This window comes from Ranitomeya variabilis, chromosome 4, assembly GCF_051348905.1.
Source record: "Ranitomeya variabilis isolate aRanVar5 chromosome 4, aRanVar5.hap1, whole genome shotgun sequence".
Lineage (NCBI taxonomy): Eukaryota > Metazoa > Chordata > Amphibia > Anura > Dendrobatidae > Ranitomeya > Ranitomeya variabilis.
Genome location: NC_135235.1, coordinates 716,165,387 through 716,188,070, shown reverse-complemented (window position 1 = coordinate 716,188,070; position 22,684 = coordinate 716,165,387). Strand labels below are relative to the sequence as shown.

The following is a 22,684-nucleotide window of genomic DNA, read 5'->3' as shown; positions in this document are numbered from 1 at the left end:
AGAGCCGCACTCCACATAGAGAATAATGGAGCCTCCAGCACCGACCTCCACCCGCAGAGCCGCACTCCACATACAGTGATGTGACGTTCATGAACGAGCGGACTCAAAGAGCCGGCTCTTCACTGTGAAGGATATGAGCCGGCACCTGTCAGTGAGCCGCTTGTTACCTAGTGGCTCTCTGCTCTCCTCCCTTCCCTGTGCTGCTGACATCAGCCTGGTGGTGGAGGGGGAGGAGAGGAGCCAGGAGAGACTGTGTGCTGGAGGGGGAGAGAGGAAAGCTGCTGCTGAAAGTACTCAAATCCAAACATAAGTCTAGAATTGCCATGAAAAACACGCAACAAGACTCAAACCACAATGTTCAATAATATTAAATGCAGTAATGTTTATTAATAATTACAAAATAACAATAATAATTTTTACCAGCAAAAAAACCTCCAAATGTAAATGGAGCGGATATATCCACATAACATCAATAAAAAAACCTATCTGAGGAATCAATAGCAAAAAATGCCCATACAAAAGGACCTGTCTTATAATGAGCTGCAACCTGTCAGAAAATGTGACAGTGGTGCACAGAGCTCAATGAACATCGGTGGTGGAATAAATAGAGCTTTAATTAGTTAATTACTGCCACACAGCATGTATATTAGCGCCCACTACCTCTATCAGATTGTACCGATAAAGATTACAATTACAGAGTGGACACAGGGCAAGCTAAGGATAATGATGATGTCCGTGTCTCCGGTCCTATACCCCGTTGCACATTTTTTGCATTTGTTTGATGTTCTTATAATGAAAAATAATATAAACAATGTTAATCTGTTAACTAGAAGGTTTTGTGTCATTATTTTGGTGAGATTACTGAAGAGCCGATTCAAGAGCCGAAAGAGCCGGCTCTTCTTGCTGAGCCGAGCCGAAAGAGCCGATTCCAAAAAAAACCCCTGAAGTCCCATCACGAGCGCCGACCACAGGGTGGCGCTCACAGCAGGCCAGCATCAGTAACCATAGAGGTCTCAAGGACCTCTATGGTTACAAAGCAGAAGCATCGCCGACCCCCGATCATGTGACAGGGGTTGGCGATGCGCTCATTTCCGGCCGGAAGCGCCGGTTAAATGCCGCTGTCAGCGTTTGACTGCGGCATTTAACTAGTTAATAGCGGTGGGTGAATAGCGATTTCACCCGCCGCTATTGCGGGCACATGTCAGCTGTTCAAAACAGCTGACATGTCCCGGCTTTGATGCGGGCTCACCGTGGAGCCCTGCATCAAAGTGCGGTATCTGACCTCGGACGTACTATCCCATGTGAGGTCAGAAAGAGGTTAAGCCCTGCTATGAATGCCCCATGGAAAAGCTTCCTACCTGCTTCTCCCATGTTTTCATTACCCAAATCTGCGTGTCTCAGTTTCAAATTTCCCCAGAACTGTTCTACTGTGTCATTAGGACCTTGTACTATGTCCAGTAGGGCGATTGTGGATTCCCCCACATTTTTCTAGCACCATGCATGTAGACCTTGTAGGAAGTGTAACCCTGACTCTACAGTTCTGACATACTGTGCGTCCAACTCCCGTTCTAAACTATATGATCTCCCTGCCCTTTTTATTGCCTCCAGAACTGACTCCATTCGTGCGTCCCCAATTTTCCCTCTTAGGACGGACTCTAAGTCTGCCCATGTACATGTGTAGGTATTATTCAGTCCTACCATCCATCTGTAGAAGGCCATCGGTAAGTCATATGGGTCAGGGGCGTCCTTGACCAGTGTCATGTGGTCTTTTGGGCTCCATGGTTTGTAATGAGAGACAGTTGTCGTAGTCATGGGTGCAGTCGAGCGTCTGGGGGTAAATGTTGATGTTGCTGCTGCAGCGCCGGTTGCATCCATAGTGTGGAGATTTGGTTGATAGTCTCCGTCATCTAGTGTGTTGGGTGCGCCAGGCTGTCTTCTGATATTATTGTCACATTGTGCCCATGGTCTTGTGTCGCAGTGTGAGTGTGGACATGTTCAGACATATTCTGTTAGAGAAATATATGAATATGTGTATGAATTATACGAATGTATTAAGGTGGATCCTGATTTCCCCATCAACCCCCATAGGCTGACCCTGTAGTATAATGCAGCACCCCATTGGCAGACCCTGTAGTAAAAGGCAGCATTCCATAGGCAGACCCTGTAGTATAAGGCAGCATCCCATAGGCAGACCCTGTAGTACAGGGGTGTCAAACTGCATTCCTCAAGGGCCGCAAACAGGTCATGTTTTCAGGATTTCCTAAGGGTATGTTTCCACGGTCAGGATGGCCGGCGGTATCGCCGCAGCGGCGAAGCCGCTCGGCGCTAAGCCCCGCCCCCCTTTCTGGGACGCGATCATGCCGGATGTGTTAACTCTTCACATCCGGGATGATCGCTCTCTCCCATAGCGCCCTGTGATATACCTTGCGGGGACGCTGCGTCCCCGCAAGGTGTACGGACATGCTGCGATATGAAAAGACGCGCAGCATGTCCGGAGTCGCAGGGCCGCCGCGTGCGGGTTTCCACGCATAGTGGAGACGGGATTTCATAAAATCCCCTCCACTATGCTGGAACATCTGGACGCTGCTTGTTTGACACTGCAGCTCTGCGCAGCGTCAAACAAGCAGCGTTTCCTGACCGTGGAAACATACCCTTAGCATTGAACAAGGTGCTGTAATCATTGTGTGTAGGTGATTAAATTATCACCTGTGCAATACAAGGAAATCCAGAAAACATCACCTGTTTGCGGCCCTTGAGGAATGCAGTTTGACACCCCTGCTGTAGTATAAGGCAGCATCCCATAGGCAGACCCTGTAGTATAAGGCAGCACCCCATAGCCAGACCCTGTAGTATAAGGCAGCACTCCATAGGCAAACTTTACAGCACAAGGCAGCACCCCATATGCAGACCCTGTAGTATAAGGCAGCACCCCATAGGCAGACCCTGTAGTAAAAGGCAGCACCCCATAGGCAGACCCTGTAGTATAAGGCAGCACCCCATAGCCAGACCCTGTAGTATAAGGCAGCACTCCATAGGCAAACTTTACAGCACAAGGCAGCACCCCATATGCAGACCCTGTAGTATAAGGCAGCACCCCATAGGCAGACCCTGTAGTAAAAGGCAGCACCCCATAGGCAGACCCTGTAGTATAAGGCAGCACCCCCATAGGCAGACTCTAATATAAGGCAGCACCCATAGGCAGACCCTGTAGCACAAGGCAGCATTCCATATGCAGACCCTGTAGTATAAGGCAGCACCCCATAGGCAGACCCTGTAGTAAAAGGCAGCACCCCATAGGCAGGTGGGCCCCCTCTGAGCACAGAGCCCGGGGCGATGGTCCCCTCTGCCCCCTGGTAGCTACGCTACTGAGTCCATCCCTAGCATAGAACCTGTAGCTAACTAAGAAGTTGGCCCAGTTCTCCAGGAACCCAAACCCCTCCTTCCTACACTAATTCCTGAGTCACTTATTTATCTCCTTAACTTCCCTTTGCCTCTGGCATGGCACGTGGTACAGTCAGTATTTCTGAGAATACCACCTTGGAGGTCCTTACTTTAAGGACCTTCCACCTACCTCTAACTTTGTCATTTGTGCCAATGTGCACGACCGCTGGGTCCTCACCAGCCCCTCCCAGTAATCTGTCCACCCGATCAGCAATGTGTCAGACTCGAGCGCCAGGTAGGCAGCACACTGTTCGACGATCCCTGTCTTTGTGACAGATTGCCCTATCTGTTCCCCTAATAATTGAGTCCCCCACTACCAGCACCTGTCTGGCCTGCCCTGCTCTCCTATTTCCCTCCTTACTGGAGCAGACACTCCTCCGGCTTTCAGAGGACATGCCTGGCTGCAGCAGTGCTACCCCTGTACAGGCACCCCCCTCATCTGCCAACTTAGCTAACTTATTGGGGTGTGCCAGATTAGGACTAGCCTCCCTGGCACTCTTCCCTTTACCCTGCCTTCTGTCACCCAGCTAGCTGCCTCACTGTCCTGCAGCTCCATCCTACCATCCCCCCCTCATCTATCCCATTGAGCGTCTGCTCAGTGAGCAGCAGACTCCTTTCCATATTGTCTATGGATCTCATTGTTGCCAGCTGCACATTTAGATCCAGAACCTGGGCTTCCAAATGCACAACGTGCTCACATCTCGCACAGCAGTATGCACCCTCGACCGGCTGATCAAGGACTGCATACATGTGGCCAGATGTGCACTGGATGGCATTAACAATAGTGGAGCACATTTCCTAATGGGGATTCCACCAGACCGAAACGTTAAAAAGAAATTTAGAATATTAATAAAATGCAAAAAGCAATTCAGTAATTCCTCCCTTGTAAACTCCCTGAATATAAAGTCACTAAATCACAAGTCACACACTTACCGCCGGTCACACTTACGCTCCGGACACACTCAGCTCGTTCACACTCGCTAACAAAGAAGAATTAAAGAGATTTTTTTTCCCCTTTAGCAGCAATCCAACCTACAGCTCAATGACTTCTGTACACCTCGTACATCCGTACACACACGGCTCCACTCCGTACACACGCGGCTCCGCTCCGTACACCTCGTACACACACGGCTCCGCTCCGTACACCTTGTAAACATGCGGCTCCTCACCATACATCTTGTACACATGCAGCTCCTCTCCATACACCTTGTACACACACGGCTCCACTCTGTACACACAGCTCTGCTACATCCACACTGTAAACCCCTCCTGACCCAAACACAAACATCCCCTCATCCAGCACCAAGACAACCAGCACAGCAGAGTCCTGCATACACTGAGGCCCCTGATCATGTGACCCCCCTGGCTCCTCTCCTCCTGTGACCTCATCACAGGTCCTGTGAGCACAGAGCAGCCGTATATAACTCATAGCACACCTGCATTTCTGCTGCATAGCAGCGATCTGATGATCGCTGCTATGTAGTAGAGCCGATTGCGTTGTGCCAGCTTCTAGCCTCCTATGGAGGCTATTGAAGCATGGCAAAAGTAAAAAAAAAAAAAGTCAAAAAAATGTGAAAAAAAAATATATATAAAAGTTTAAATCACCCCCCTTTCGCCCCATTCAAAATAAATCAATTAAAAAAATCAAACCTACACATATTTGGTATCGCCGCGTTCAGAATAGCCCGATCTATCAATAAAAAAAAGGATTAACCTGATCGCTAAACAGCGTAGCGAGAAAAAAATTCGAAATGCCAGAATTACATTTTTTTGGTCGCCGCGACATTGCATTAAAATGCAATAAAGGGCAATCAAAAGCCAGCTCGGCACGCAAAAAATAAGCCCTCACCCGACCCCAGATCACGAAAAATGGAGACACTACGGGTATCGGAAAATGGCGCAAATTTTTTTTTTTTTTAGCAACTTTTGGAATTTTTTTTCACCACTTAGGTAAAAAATAACCTAGTCATGTTAGGTGTCTATGAACTCGTACTGACCTGGAGAATCATAATGGCAGGTCAGTTTTAGCATTTAGTGAACCTAGCAAAAAATCCAAGCAAAAAACTAGTGCGGGACTGCACTTTTTTTGCAATTTTACTGCACTTGGAATTTTTTTCCCGTTTTCTAGTACACGACATGCTAAAACCAATGATGTCGTTCAAAAGTACAACTTGTTTCACAAAAAATAAGCCCTCACATGGCCATATTGACAGAAAAATTATGGCTCTGGGAAAGAGAGGAGCTAAACACGAACACGGAAAAATGGAAAATCCCAAGGTCATGAAGGGGTTAAACAGCTCAGGCAGAAGGTCCAGGCAGCTAAGCCCTACTGGAGAATATGCCAGATAGAAGAATTAGTGCAGGTGGCAAAAGGGGTGGAATTAGATCAGAAGACAAAGCCAGTACAGATACATTATGCTTCCAATGACGTTCAGGGGCACAGGACAACTTCTACCAGAAGGGACTGGCGGCAGATGGAGTGCTATAACTGTGGGAAAAGGGGGCACATCAGCCGTCAGTGCAGGTCACCCAGAAAAGAGACTCAGCCCAAGACGGACGCCCCAACCCAAAACCCACAATAGGAAACAGGCAACCCCGTAGCCATCTACCCCCTTAGGGCACGCACACACCCAAGCCCACTAGGGGTAGTCCCAGTACATCTCCCAGAAGGTAGAAAAATCCCATTCCTGGTGGATATGGGGGCAGCCAAAACAGTAATCCGCCAGGAACATGTCAAATCATCAGACATATCAGACGATACCCTCTACACTCAAGGCTTTGAGGGATTGATCCAAGAATGCAAACTGACTAAACCACTGCCCCTCCGTTTAGTTGACCACACCTGCCTCGCACGGCTACTGATCAGTGACAAGTCACCTGTTAATTTGCTAGGTTCTGATGTCTTATAGGCAATACAAGCACATATCATGTACGAACCTGACGGTACCGTTAAGCTGACAGATGGAATTCCGGAATCCGCACTGTGCAAAGTGCTGGCGTGCCTGCACATCTCAGACTCCCTCTCCCCACCTGAAGCACATGAGTCACTAGCACAGGTCCCAGATGTGCTATGGGCAAAGTCCAAGACTGATATCGGACATATGCCAGTTCCTCCGTTAATGATTAACTTGAAGCCATGAGCAAAGCCACCTCAAGTTAAACAGGACCCTTTAAAGGGAACCTGTCACCTGAATTTGGCAGGACCAGTTTTGGGTCATATGGGTGTGGTTTTCGGGTGTTGCCTTGCGCAGGCATGTACTCCGGAATACAGAGAATGAACTTCAATCCAATATTGCGGCCAGTATGCAGCCAGCGGGTAAGAAAAGGGTGAATCAAACACCCGAAAACCCCGCCCATATGACCCAAAACTGGTCCCGCCAAATTCAGGTGACAGGTTCACTTTAAAGGGAACCTGTCACCCCGTTTTTTCAATATGAGGTAAAAAAATATAGTTCTTACCGATAACGGTATTTCTCTGAGCCCATGACGGCACCACGGAGAGGGGATCCGCCCACCAAGGACAGGAAACCTACAGATAAAAAGGCGGTACCACTCTCCTGCATCAGTTGTTTTACATAGAAAATGATGGGAGACTACTAAAACATTTGTTAATTTTAACTGTTTAGCATAACGAGATACCGCGTGACTTTAAAACTATGAATAGACTATGGCACTATTTTGATGTGAGCACCCACAAGTGAAGGGAGGGAATGTACGGGTGCCGTCATGGGCTCAGAGAAATACCGTTATCGGTAAGAACTATATTTTTCTCTGATCGCCCATGACGGCACCACGGAGAGAATTGCATAGATAGTACATTCAGGGAGGGACCACCGCTTCCAGAACCCTTTTACCGAAGGTAAGGTCTGAAGAGGAGATTAGGTCCAATCTATAGTGCTTATAGAATGTGGATGATGAGGACCAGGTAGCAGCTCTACATATCTGGTCGATAGAAGCACCAGCCTTCTCCGCCCAGGAAGATGCCACTGCCCTTGTCGAGTGAGCCTTAACCTCCCCGGGAACGGACATCACACTTGCCGAGTATGAAAGACTGATGGCGTCCGTGATCCATCTTGCTATGGTGGCTTTCGATGCTTTTTTCCCCTTTCGGGGACCCTGGAAACACACAAACAGAGAGGGATCCTCCCTACTCTCTCTAGTGACTTCTAGGTAACGTAAGAGACATCTTCTTACATCTAGTGTATGTAATGTTTGTTCCTTCTTATTTATAGGGTTGGGACAGAAGGAGGGGAGAGATATCTCTTGAGACCTGTGAAATTTTGAAGCCACTTTCGGGAGATATGCTGGGTCTGTTTTTAAAATGACCCTATCCTCTAGAAATTGTGTGTAAGGAGGGTTAGCTGAGAGAGCCTGTAAGTCGCTGACCCTACGGGCAGAAGTGAGGGCGACTAACAGAGCGGTTTTGAGAGATAGGTTTTTTATTGAAGTTTTGTGTAATGGTTCAAATGGTGGACTAGTCAGGGCTTTAAGGACCAAGTTTAAGTCCCATTGAGGAACGACTTTTACCGGAAGAAGCCTTGATCTTCCTGCTGCTCTGATGAATCTAGAGACCCACCTGTTTGAAGCTAAGTCAAAATTGAATAGGGCTCCCAATGCCGCCACGTGAACTTTCAGGGTACTAGTGGCTAACCCCATCTCCAACCCGTTTTGTAAGAACTCTAATATGGAATTAAGGGGAATTTCTTTCCATATTTTTGCACCTGATGAAGACAGAAACTTTTTCCATATCTTGCCGTACTGTTTCGTTGTAACCGGCTTCCTACTTTGTAATAAAGTTGAAATTAGCCCCGGGGAGAACCCCCTGTTTTCTAATAGTTTCCTTTCAAGAGCCAAGCTGTCAAGTGCAAGTTCCTGACCTGCGGATGACAGACTGGGCCCTGTGACAATAGATCCTGGAGGTCTGGTAATACCCAAGGGTCGGATATTGACATCTTCCTCATCCATGAGAACCAAGGTCTCTTCGGCCAGAACGGGGCAATTAAGATGACCAGAGCCCCGTCCTCCCGAATCTTCCTCAGCACTGCTGGAATCAGAATAAGAGGAGGAAAGGCGTAGACCGGATGGTGACCCCAAGACATCAGGAAAGCGTCCACAACTACTGGGTTCCCCAGAGGAGGTAGGGAGCAAAAGGAGGCTACTTTTTTGTTTAGATGACTCGCAAAGAGATCTATTTTGGGAACCCCCCATTTTTCTGTGATCTGGGTAAATATTGCTTGATTTAGTTCCCATTCTCCCTGTTTTAGGCTGGACCGACTGAGGAAGTCTGCTTTGTAATTGTCTACTCCCTTTATGTGCAGGCTTGTTAGGGATAGGAGGTTGCTCTCGGCTATTTGTAGGATTGAGTTGGTCACTTCCATTAGATTTTTGGAACGGGTGCCCCCCTGGTGATTTAGGTAAGATACTACCACCCGGTTGTCCGACATCACTCTTACGTGATGAGAGTGAAGGACCCCCAAGAATTCCTGAAGGGCAAATTTGACCGCAAGAAGTTCCTTCATATTGGAGGATTTGTTTGCTAGAGACGGAGACCAGATGCCCTGGGCTACCAGATCGCCCAGATGAGCCCCCCACCCTGAGGGGCTTGCGTCCATATTCAGGACCTTTGAGATCTGAATTACCCATGGGACCCCCTGGGAAAGATTTTCCTGCGATAACCGCCCATCTAAATGCCCTCCTAGATGGGTTTGTTCTGATAATATCTGCCATTGGAGATCTCTTGAATGTAATTGGGCCCACTGGACCGCGGGGATGCAAGAGGTCATGGAGCCTAGGAGGGACATACCCTGACGGAGTGTTATGGAGGGGAGAGATTGAACTCTTGATACTAAACTTTTTAGTTTCTGTATTTTGTTCTCCGGGAGCCGACATTCCATTTTTTTGGAGTCTAGAGTGAGACCTAGGTACTCCTGGACCTGAGAAGGCATTAGTCTGGATTTTTCTATGTTTATTAGCCACCCCAATTCCTTTAGGGAATGAATCACTGTTGCCAGTTGATTCTTGCAATGTTGCGGGGAGGAGCCTATCACCAAGAAATCGTCCAGATATGGTACAATCAAGGTATTTTCTTCCCTGAGGTGAGCCATTACCTCCGCGATCAGTTTTGTGAAAATCCTCGGGGCTATGGCTAGACCAAAAGGCAGAGCTGAGAACTGGAAGTGACTTAGGACTCCTCTGATGTAAACCGCCATCCTGAGGAATCTTTTGGTGATCTTTGTGTATTGGGACGTGATAAATAATATGCATCCTTTAGGTCTAGGACCACCATGAAGCATTGAGGAAACAGCATTTTGATAGATGATTTTATCGTTTCCATCTTGAATGCCTGAACCTCTAGGTAATCGTTTAGGTTTTTCAGATTTATAATGGTCCTGAAGGAACCGTCTGTTTTTTTCCTCAGAAATAGAGGGGAATAGTACCCTTGCCCTCTTTCTTGAGGGGGAACCTCCAGGAGAACCCCTTATTTTTGTTCCTCTTATCCTCCCACTTTCCTTGGCCTCTTCCCGGGTTTTTGCGGAAAAACCTCTTGTTCCGAAAGGGCTTCCGGTAAGAGGGGAGACCCAGAGAAGGAAAGGACTTTTTCTTGTCCCCTGCTTTTTCCAAAATGTCGTCTAAGGTAGAACCGAACAAAAATTCTCCTTCGCAGGGGATAGTACACAGTTTTGTTTTTGTTTGGAGGTCGCCTGGCCAGTTCTTAAGCCAGAGGGCGCGCCTGGCCGCGTTAGCAAATACTGCTGACCTAGCGGCCAATCTGATTGAGTCGGCCGAGGCGTCGGCCAGGAAAACCGCAGCCCCCCTCATTACTGGTAAAGTATTCAGTATCGAGTCTCGGGAAGTCTTCCCCTTTAATTGACCCTCTAGCTGATTCAGCCAGATCATTAGGGAACGAGATGTACATGCAGCTGCTACTGCTGGTTTTAGGCCTCCTCCCGCTGCCTCCCAAGAGCCTTTGAGGAAGGTGTCCGCCTTCTTGTCCATAGGGTCTTTTAGGACCCCCATGTCTTCAAACGAGAGAGCGAATTTTTTTGACGCTTTAGCTATTGCTACATCTAATTTGGGGGCTTTCTCCCAAAAGGAGCAGGATTCATCCTCGAAGGGGTATTTCCTTTTTGGAGTTAAAAGAGACTTTTTCATGGGTTTTTTCCATTCTTTTTTAATTAAAGCTGCAATTGCGTCATTAAGCGGAAAAGCTCTTCTCTTTTTTTGTTCTAGGCCCCCAAACATGATGTCTTGTACCGATTTTTTTAGGGTGGGAGTCTACTAACCCCATAGTACTTCTCACTGCTTTTATGAGGCCATCGGTGTCCTCTAGTGAGAAACAGTTGTGCCCCCCCAAAGAAGAAGTGGATGATGCAGATGAGGAGGACGAGTCGGAGGATACTGAACTCGCACTACCGCTGTCAGATTTTGAGACCGGAGACGGAGACCTGTCTCTGGTCCTTCTCCGTTTTTTTCCCCTTTTTAGGGATCTGAAGACGACTTCCACTTGCTCCTTAATCAAGTTTTTTAGATCGGTTGCAAACCCAGGCAGGCCTTCGGATACTGTCTGCTGTATGCAAGTATTACATAGCCTCTTCTCCCAGGCAGGTAGAAGATCTTCTCTGCAGATGGCACAGATTTTACCTACGCTTTTCCTCCCCTAAAAGAGACAAATAATAATCTTACTGTCTCTGACTTTCATGAAGATCAACTTACCACCTCCAGGACCCCTAAATACCGGTTGGGGATTCTCCGCCTCTGGCTTTTTCCCCGACGCCGTACTGGACCCCTTAGGGTATGTGTCCACGTTCAGGATTGCATCAGGATTTGGTCAGGATTTTCCATCAGTATTTGTAAGCCAAAACCAGGAGTGGGTGATAAATATAGAAGTGGTGCATATGTTTCTGTTATACTTTTCCTCTAATTGTTCCACTTCTGGTTTTGGCTTACAAATACTGATGGAAAATCCTGACCAAATCCTGATGCAATCCTGAACGTGGACACATACCCTAACTGTGTTGGGACCTTTGGCGTTCTTTGCTGGTGTCCTGGTGTTCTTTCTGCTGTCGCCTTTTTTGCTGCTGCTGCTGCTGTGGCGATGCTATAGGTGGAGGTGATTCTGGCAAGGGAGATGCCGGGTCGCTCATACTGCTGTTGGTCTGCGGTCGCCCTAGATAGCGCTCTGGTGCTGTGGCGAGTAGTAGCTCTTGAGGCTCCTGCCGATATATTGCAGAGCCACTGGGAGGATGTAACTTCTCCCATTTAAAGCTTTCCCGACGCTTTTGCTGCGTCCTCTTTTTTTTTTTTTTCTTTCGCGCCTGCGCAGTAGCACCCGGCCGGCGGCGAGGAGCGCCGAACGCCGGCGCCTGCGCAGTCGAGCTTCTGCGGCGCCTGCGCAGATTGTCTGTGCGCCCGAGCGGCAACCCCGCCGGCGCCTCGCGAGACCAGCGCAATCCCGGGCATGCGCCGAACTTTCAAGATGGTGCCCGGAGTGCAGATATGGCACTGCTGACCGGCTAACCCAGATGTTGAGCTTTTTGTAGATGGTTCAAGGAGCATCGGTGAGGATGGCCGGTTCTACACTGGGTATGAAGTGGTCACACAGCATGAGGTAGTAAAAGCAGAACCACTCCCTCCTCATATGTCTGCACAAGAAGCGGAGCTGACAGCACTCACTGAAGCACTTAAAGGGGCTGAAGGTAAACGGTACACCATTTACACAGACTCCAGTTACAGTTTTGGAGTCACACATGACTACGGCCCCATATGGAGGACAAGAAACTTTCTTACATCAACAGGTACTGCTATTAAAGCATGGGCACCTCATCAAGCAGCTAATGGACGCACTACTACTTCCAAAAGAGGTTGACATAGTTAAGGTAAAAGCACACACCAGGCTCGCGACCAACGAAGCATGAGGCAATGACAAAGCGGACCGAGCAGCTAAGGAAGCTGCAAGGAAGCCACGGCAACACGAGGCCCCTGCGGCCACTCCACTGATTATGGTAAGCACTGAGTGTAACCAGTTGGACTTGAGTATCTTAGAGGCTCTGATTCGGCAAGCCACCGGGGAAGAGAAAAAGGTCTGGTCGAAAGCTGGAGCTCGGGAGCACGAATGTTTGAGGAAGGTGGGACAGCGGGTGTGTCTGCCAAGATCTCTGTATCCTGCAATGGCCCAAGCGGCCCACGGTCCAACGCACCTGTCTAAAAATGCCATGTGTGCTCTGGTGGAGAAGCAATGGGTCGTGCCTGGTTTCACAATGGTTGCTATTAGGTTTACACAGGCATGTCTCACATGTGCACAACACAATCCAGGCAGTGTAGTGAAAGTACCACAAAACACACACCTAAGCCCCTCTACCCGTTTCAACGACTGCAGATTGACTTCATACAGCTTCCCAAGGTAGGAACATATGAATATTGTCTTGTGTGTGTCGACCTCTTCTCAGGGTGGCCGGAAGCTTTCCCGATGCCAAAAGCTACTGCACGAGCTACTGCAAAGAAATTGATGTCAGAAGTCTTCTGTAGATTCGGACTGCCTGAAACCATAGAATCTGACAGAGGTACCCACTTCACTGGAGAGGTAATGCAAAATGTCATGCAAATGTTAGGGGTCACACAGGCGTTTCACACCCCCTACAGACCACAAGCTAGCGGCAAGGTAGAACGGCTAAATGGTACACTTAAGGTAAAGATCCAGAAAGCGAGTGACGAATTGGGGAAGCCATGGACAGAGTGTTTGCCTTTAGCTCTGTTCTCCATCAGGTACATGCCTAACAGAAAGACAAAGGTGTCCCCCTTTGAGGTTTTGTTTGGGTCAGCACCAAGACTTGGCCTGTACTTCCCACAGACACTGCAGCTTCAGTATGACAGCCTCACCAACTATGTCCAGAGCTTTCAAGAGGCTCTCATGCGTGCATAAACAAGTGTTTGATTCTATTCCAGACCCAGAGAGCCGAGAGGGAACCCACTCTCTACAGCCCGGAGATTGGGTGGTGGTCAAGAGACATACAAGGAAGCCTCTGGAGCCGAGGTTTGATGGACCCTTCCAAGTCCTTCTAACCACAGCCACATCAGTCAAGCTTGAGGGAAAGCCCACCTGGATCCATGCAAGCCACTGCAAGATCCTGGAACAGAAGAGCGATCGTCCTGCTCCTGATGATGCTGATGACCCTTCCCCAGAGAAGACAGACTGCTCAGACAAACCAGCGCGACACTTATAATAAAGTAGACTTGATGTTGTGAAAAATGTGGACTGGATACACTACATTTACTATAATCAACAACGATTTATAAAGTATGCTAGAGATGCACTGACAAACCTAGTAGATCAATCCACAGACAAATAAAGATGCCATCAGTCAAATCACACACATAAAATTTAACGCTCACAATAATGAATATATGAAATGCTGTGATTGAGAATAGGATATGATCTCCCCATCCTATGGGGGATTCGGCCGAAGAATTGACAAGAAAGTCCGACGTTGGCATTAGGCCAGTGAGATTACCTGTAGGTCAGGGGTAGAGTCATATCTAGTCTCAAAATGGGGGACTGATGGGGAAATCAGGGACCACCTTAATATATTCGTATAATTCATACACATATTCATATATTTCTCTAACAGAATATGTCTGAACATGTCCAAGCTTTGCTAAGTTATTCTGCTGACTATTGATTACCAATTAGAATTGCTGACGAAGGTGAGGTTAATCAGATGAGACTTAGGACCTCTCACACCACATACCTGTCCACAGTTCTCTCCATATAAGGAATAAACTGATGAATTAAGATCTCATATGTAATAAACAGCTGATTTGCGCACGAACATAATATATACGCCTACTCAAAAGTGTATATAACTGACTGTCCAGAAGTATTAAATTTATGGCATCTGAACAGATTACGTCTGTCTCTGTCCATCAATGCTTAAGCATCCTCACATTTGGCAGCCATCCAATATCCCTGAGGGTCTGACTTGCAGACCAACCTAACAGGGTGCTAACTTATACTACAGATTCTGCCTATGAGGGTGCTGCCTTATACTACAGGGTCTGCCTATTGGGGTGATCCTTATGCCACTGTGTCTGCCTATGGGGGCGCTGCCTTATACTACAGGGTCTGCCTACGGGGTGCTGCCTTATACTACAGGGTTTGCCTATGTGGGTGCTGCCTTATACTACAGGGTCTGCCTATGGGGGTGCTGCCTTGGGATATAGAGTCTGCCTATGGGGGCTGCCTTGTGCTATAAAGTTTGCCTATGGGGTGCTGCCTTATACCACAGGGTCTGCCTATGGGGGTGCTGCCTTATAATACAGGGTCTGCCTATGGGATGCTGCCTTATACTACAGAGTCTGCCTATGGGTGCTGCCTTGTGCCATAGTCTGCCTATGGAGGCTGCCTTGTGCTATAGAGTCTGCCTGTGGGGGCTGCCTTGTGCTATAGAGTCTGCCTATGGGGGCTGCCTTGTGCTATAGAGTCTGCGTATGGGGGTGCATTATACAATATAGTCTGCCTATGGGGAGTGCATTATACTATATTTAGGACAATCTGGTTCATTATACTATATGGAGGTTATCTAGGGGGCCATGGTACAGCGTGGGGATTACAGTGAAAGGGCCATCATACAGTGTGGAGATTACAGTGAGGGGGCCATCATACAGTGTTGGAGCCATCAAACAGTTTGGGGGCTACTAAGGAGTCAGTATACTGTGTAGTTGGTACTATACAGTGGGCGGGTATTATACTGTGCATAAGAGAGCATCATAATGTGTATAGGGGAGCTGTAAAGGGGGGAGTCTCGGGACATTATTAAATGTAAAGTGGGTACTTATTTTTATAGGGGAACTCAGGTTACTGTGACTAGCAAAGGGGCATACAGGGCATTATTACTTTCTAGGGGGCAAAATGTGGGCAGTTTTCTAGGGCACTTGCACCTGGCATTACTATATTATAGAGGGGTGCTTTATAATTTAGAAGGCACAAAGATCCACACAGAAGGTGCAGTAATAGGGTCACATATGGCAGCAGTGGCTCAGTATTGGGGTATCAGGGGCAGTAATAGGGACACATAAGGCAGCAGCGGCTCAGTATTGGGGTCTCAGGGGCAGTAATAGGGATACATACGGCAGCAGCAGCTCAGTATTGGGGTATCAGCATGATGAGGAGTTTGTGCAGGTTGGAGATAGATGGTGATGGGGCTGGAATATGAGAAGTGAAATGTGTCTTTGTTGTATTCTCTGCAGACGAGTCCTGGCTGGAAGAAGTGGTCATGTCAATCTGGGCCAGATGGAAAAGATGGGAAAAATGAGCAATTCCATCAGAAAGAACGTCAGCGGTAAGACATTATCTGTAACTGTGCTGTGATGTTTTATATGTTCTGTAGGGCTGGGATCTACCACTGACCATATGGCGGTAATATCCATGTTGGTCGTTATATAGAGATTATCTTCAGTAACAGCGCGGTCATCTGCTGAGGTTCTCCTCCACTATTAGGGCGCGTCACCCAGTTGTAATCAAGGTTACCTGGTTAGGGGCCCACTCAGAAGCTTCGCCCCGTGAACCAAAACCCTAGCTACGCCTCTGGATGGGCTGCACCTCAATGGGGAGGGTGCAGCTGTGTTGGGAAAGAAAATGACTAGAAGGTTGGAGGAGTGTTTAAACTAGGGATTTGGGGGGAGGGTATTCATTTTGTAGGAGGGGAAAATAGTGCAGATAGTGACCCTGGCACAAATAAAGAAATTGGGGGTGGGATTAGACCAGTTAATAATTTAAGAAAGAATAGAGGTACAGAGAAATGCATAAAGTGCATGTATACTAATGCCAGGAGCCTCGCCAACAAAATGGAGGAATTAGAATGAATTTGGTTGGAACATAATTATGACATGGTGGGGATATCTGAGACATGGCTGGATGAGAGGCATGACTGGGCTGTTAACTTGCAGGGCTATAGTCTGTTCAGAAATGACAGTATAAATAAGCAAGGAAGGTGTGTGTTTATATGTAAAATCATTCTTAAAACCCATCCGGCGTGATGATATTTTAATCTAATGAAAATGTAGAGTCCCTGTGGGTGGAGATAAGGAGAGGGGGGAAAAAATAAATAAATTACTGATAGGGGTTTGCTATACGTCTCCAAAAATAATGAAAGCAACAGAGAATATCTGTCACGATCCATTTTTGGATTTGTGGCAGCTCTGCTTCCACTCAGATTAAAACTTTTTTTCCTTTTGGACCATTGGGGGTTAATGTCAGTCGCCCTCCCCCCTGGCAATCTGGTGTTACTGCAGTGCTGCTGGGTCAGCTGATGCAGGTGGTGACCAGTCCCGCCATCCTTTAGATGGTCACCTGATGCATCAGCTGACTGTTGGTGATACAGTTCCTTTCTGGAGGCCAGCCAAGCAGGAGCAGCGCTCTGGTGTCAGCCACGTCTGGTGTTTGGAGTCCAGTTGATGTTGTTATCTGCCGTGTGGAGCTTAGCAGCGGTGTACATAACCTAAGTGTGGTGCTTTTGTTACCTTGTCCCTTTGGTGTTTGTCACTTCCCTCTGTGTGTATTATCTGCAGAGGTGAGGCTAGTGCTCCTTGCTGGCCAGGGCAGTAATAGGCGACTACTAGGGATGAGGTATCCTGATGACGGCAGGGGAAGGACCCGCATAGGGCATTAGGGGAGTGCATGGACAGGCTCAGGTGATGACCATTCCCTATTGGTATGGTCTTCCTCTCCCCTATACCATCCCTGTTGTATGTGTATTGTACCGTTAGCTGACCGACCACTCGTTGGGTCGAGTCACACCATGACAATATCCTCATAAAGTAAATAGATGAAGCAGCGACTCAAGGAGAAGTAATTCTTATGGGGGACTTCAACTACCCTGAAATACATTGAGGAACGGAAACCTGTAGTTCCAGCAAAGGTAATCGGTTCTTGACAACTATGAGAGACAATTACCTTTCACAACTGGTTCAGGACCCAACAAGAAGGGGGGCACTGCTAGACCTAATATTAACCAACAGGCCAGACCGCATATCAAATATAAGGGTTGGGGGTCACTTGGGGAATAGTGATCACAAAATAATAAGTTTTCATGTATCCTTTAATAAGATGTGTAGTAGAGGGGTGACAAGGACACTAAACTTCAGGAGGGCAAATTTCCAACAGATGAGAGAGGATTATTTATACCGGAGAAAAATTAGTCAAAATTGGCCATAAAGTGAAATTTTTAAGATTTATTGAAAATTTATGTCATTAATTTTCACCTAAAACATCCACATAATGTGTAGCAAATAGTAGTTCACAAAAAGTACATAGTGACTATATCCCTAGATGCAATCAATGATCCAGGTATGCAGAACAGGACACTAGTGAAATGTTAGCACAAAATGCCTTTTACCTATACATGAATGCTAGTGAGTCCAATATATGGCATATAGAGCAAATGGTACAATCTCATAGTTACACAGGCTAAATTAGTAAAATAGCCATACATCATAGGTTACAGACTGAAACATGTGAAATAAAGTAACAAGGTAAAAAGGCTAATTACCCATGTATATCAAAGTGTCCTTCCTGGGTCCCGGTCCCGTACCCCAACGCGCGTTTCGTGTTCGTGTGTTACCGCTTCCTCAGGGAGCGTAGTTAAATACTCTCCATCCGGTATAAATAGTAGTTATGTGCAATCACGTGATAACATAGAATGAATCAGTGCGCGTAAGTGAAACGCAGGCAGATGTCCTCGCCGCGCCTCAAGCCTCGATCCCAGTGAACACATCCCGGTCATGTGAGCGGGTCGGCGCCACGCCCACATCACACAACACGGGATCGCCATCAGGAGGGAGGAGAGGAGCAGCAAACAAGCGCCAGCGCTAAAGTTACTAGTGGTTTCTCTTCGTTTCTTTAACACAGTTGTCTGAGGGGATTAATCCATTAGTTTGCTCTTACCATATACCATCAGTTTTAATATGGTGTCTCTATTTTTATTCATTTTAGCGTGCTATACTCCTGTCCATATTCATATGATCTCTAACGTTTGATGCACCTATGAGGGAGAATGGAAAACTGAAGAATCCTCTCAATGTATCTGGAATGGAGGAAAATTAGTGATTTTGAATGGACTACTGTATTTATACAAAATTGATGAATACCACTTATTGCCATTTGGATAATTATCTTGATATAGTGTACAGGTCCATGTGGCCATTATTATTGAGTTATGTGGTCATTATATAATTTTATCTCCCAGATATGTCCTTAATGTCAGTTTATCTATTGTTTATGGCTTCAGTATATTTTATTTTTTGGTTAATTAAATTTTTTTTGGTTATTTTTGTCATAATTAATAAAGTATTGTATTTATCTGTATAGTGGATAACTCACTCAGTTCACTTGGCACTTTATTGCACTAGTCACTTTTATCATATAATATTGGCACAACTGTATAAGCTTTTATCTCAGCCCTATATATTTTTCCTGATAATGACTTTGTGCCATTTGCTATGGACCTGTTTTAGGTCGGTAGATGAGAGATAGGGCTCATATGCACTGAGGGTATCTGCTTGCGGTTCACGCAAGCGCAGTAATCTATCCTAGCACCGCCACTTACTTTTACACTTCATGTTATTCTATTTGGTTATTTTAATTAATCATTTTATTTCACTAGTAACTTTAGCGCTTGTGCTTATTGTTTGCTGCCCCTCACCTCCCTCCTGATGGCGATCCCGTGTTGTGTGATGTGGGTGTCATGTCGGATGCTGTTCATACTAGGGCGTTCGACAGACAGCGGTAATTCCGCTTTTGTCCACTATGCGCTCAGTGGCGTCGGCTAGATTTTGTCTTGCTGGTCCGGGGTTAATTTAGCTGGTGCTAGGATTGGAAGCTGGGTCATGCCAACTGCCTTTAAATTGTTCTTCTGAACATTGGGCGTCGCCGATTATAGCTTCTGTCTGGTGCTTGGTTATCTCGGTCTGGAGTGGTGGTCTAGGAAAAGGAGTATCGTTTCTGGTGGTGTATTTTTCCCTTTGTCATATTTTCCTCCTTCCTATATTTGTATTTGTTTTGCCCTGTGCATTTATTGTGTATTCCGGAGTGAGTATACAGCAGTAAGTGCTCCGTGAGCCGGGGTGCCACTCCAAAGAAAATAGCCACAATGGATAAAAAAAATTGAAAGGAATGGATGGCACTCACCGGTTAAAAACCTTCTTTATTCCAATACTTTAAAACATCGGCGTCGGGAGCAGGAGTGGAATGGACGACAGCCGTTTCGCGCTGCAGTGGCGCTTCTACTGGTCACACAGGTGAGTGAGACTGACATCACCTCTTAACAGAGGGAGGGAGCTAAACCCCACCACCGGTGCTTGGACACATGTGCAGCCACTGTACATAACATTTAAAATGCATTTGGAAAACAAATGAAAACAATAGAAAAACACAATAAAACCGGCTTATTACAGGAAAATGGACATATCCAATCTTTCATTCAAACCAGCGGATTCTTGCACTTGAGTGCGCATAATCCATATGGACTCTCTTTTTAGTAGAAGCTTATGCAGATCTCCTCCTTGCACTGGAAGAGACACCCTTTCTAGGCCAGCAAAAGAAAGCACCTCTGGGTTTCCTCCATGGAATTCCCTAACATGTTTGATCAAATGTGGAACTGTAGCGCCCCCAGGCAGGGCCGAGGGGTACCCGGTACCGGGCCTCTGAGTCTCTGTTCTGGGGTTGTCACGGTGGCTAGACCTGGTCCGTGACCCTGCTGAGGGGCGTACAATGAAGGTGGGGGTATGGTGACGATGTTATGGTGCAGTTAAGGTCACAGTGAATAACAAGGACACCAGTTTGCAGTCTCTTTACCTCTTTACTGAAGGCTTCAAGGTGTTCAATCTGGAGCACTGTTAACAGGGCTGTCTGAGACCGGCCGGTCCAAAGGCACATCAGGAGTTCCCTTTCGCAGGTGGAAATCAGTGTCTACCTTCTAGCGCCTGTGTGTTGTAGTCCTTCCCTGCTGAGCACCCCGGGATAGTCCTCACAACTGCTGTGTCTATCTCTGATGTTCGTTCTCTCTGTCCCCCAGATAATATGGCTAGGACGCACCCGTATGACGGGGTAGGCCTGGAGTTCTTCCGGGACCCTAGAGTCGCCCCTCTCCCACAGCTGCCTCCGTTGTCTGCTTAGGTGTTTAAGTGAGACAGCCAACCTGTAATTGGCTGTCCGGCCGTGGTTTGAAGTAATGCTTGTAGTTTCTTACTTGCTCGGCGTTCCGGCCACCGATTGTTTGCGCCTCAGAAGGATGTTGCCTCGATCTTACAGCACGACTCCTTCTGGTCCTATTGCCTCTTTGCTGTATTCCCGTTGCTCACTGGTTTGTGCTGCTCTCAAGAGTCTGCCAGGATCCTATCCCTGACAGGTCCTCTCTCTAGCTCTTCCCAGCTACTTCTCTCTGTCTTCCTGTCCAACCCCCAGTTTTGCCAGAGTGTGAGGAGTGGCCTATTAGATAGAACCACCCCCCCTGGTGGCCGGAGTGTGAAGTGTAGTGTGAGTGTTACCTGGTCAGGTGAACTCCTTTAGTGCAGTCAGACGTAACATCACTCCCCTTAGTGGCAGAGCGACATTACTGCAATGACCAGGACTCTGGGGCGCTGCAGAACCACCTTGCATGAACCGATTGAGTTGTAATGCTCTCTGAGCCTCACAGAGAGGGGGCGAATGGTCTTGCCAATATAGAAGGACTTACACCGACATAAATCCACATAAACCACATAGGTCGTTTTGCACGTGATGAAATCTTTGACAGTATGAGACACCTCCAATGCAAAGTGTTTGACTTACATCATGGTAATTACAAAAAGGACAATGACCACACTTAAAATTACCATGAGGAACACTTTTACTTAACCAATTACCTTGTTGCTTCACCATCTGTTTTTTCACTATTATGTCACCCAGAGTGGTACTGCGTCTATTAGAAATAATGGGACCCCATGCTGCCACCTCCGCAATATCTTTATCACATTCTAGAATGTGCCAATTCCGGCGAATAGCAGACCGTATAATACCATCCATAGGGCCGAATTTAAAACAAAAAAACAAATCTTTTATCGCGTTTGTGGGCAGAACCACGATTATTGTCTCTTGCCTGATTAACCCTATTGTTAGCCTCATTCAAAAGTTCATTGGGATAAACCCTACAGCGGAACCTGTCACATAACTCTTCTGCTTGCTGAGTGCAGCTCTCCTGAGTATTATTAATCCTCTTCAATCTTTATAATTGGCTATAAGGGAGGGAGCGTTTTACATGAGCCGGATGGAAACTATCAAAATGTAGGACAGAGTTCGTAGCAGACGGTTTTCGAAACACTCTAGTACAGATCGCACCATCCACAAAGTTAATTTGTACGTCTAAAAAATCCAAATCAAGGCCTCCATATCTCGATGTGAACGACATATTCATTTGATTAGACTCATTGAGATACTGGACAAAATCATCAAATGATTCACGAGGTCCGTCCCATATCATGAAAATGTCATCCACATAGCGAATATAAAGTCTGATGTGCCTCAAAAAATTATTTCCAATATTGTACACATAATCCTTCTCCAACAAAGCCAGAAAAAGGTTCGCAAAAGTGCACGTTACCGGAGTTCCCATCGCGGTCCCAGTGCATTGCAAGAACCAGGAATCCATAAATTTGAACGCATTGTGTTTTAATATGAAATCCATGCCCTCACACACAAAGTTGACAAAACCATCACTTCTTTTTAATGACCCCAAAATTTTCCTCAAAACTGTTACACCCAATTTCTGGGGGATCCTTGTGTACAGGCTTTCCACGTCAATAGAGACCAAGGAAAAGCGTGCCTGCCAAGTAATACCCCTAAGGACCCCTAAAAACTCATCAGTATTCTTAATATAGGAGGGAATGTCATGCAGCCAAGGGCGCAACAACCAATCCATGTACTGTGATAATGGCTCTGTAAGGGATCCAATCCCTGACACAATGGGGCGTCCTGGCGGGGTAGTGAGGAACTTATGAACTTTTGGAATATAATACCAGTGAAGGCGGCGTGGGAACTCCAGCAGCAGCTTCTCAGCCTTTTTTCTGGACAAAACTCCCAATTCTACATTTTTACTCAAAAAGGTTCGCAATTCATTCTTGAACCTAGTTGTAGGATCTTGTGTCAATCTCCGGGCCCGGATGGGATACACCCCCGAGTACTGCAGGAACTAAGTACAGTCATTGATAGACCATT

General features: G+C 46.8%; 1 protein-coding gene across 2 annotated transcripts in view; it reads right to left on the bottom strand.

The window, feature by feature from the left end:
- Nucleotides 1-22,684, bottom strand: part of LOC143766583 (uncharacterized) — a 347,965-nt gene that overhangs the window by 28,936 nt on the left and 296,345 nt on the right. The window contains exon 1 of one of the 2 annotated variants that reach the window (XM_077254368.1): nucleotides 6,379-6,513. The exons of the other annotated variant lie outside the window; for it this stretch is intronic. The gene's annotated coding sequence lies outside the window, so the exon portion shown is untranslated. Of the gene's footprint in view, nucleotides 1-6,378; nucleotides 6,514-22,684 lie in introns of those variants that run through there. 2 annotated transcript variants of the gene reach the window in all.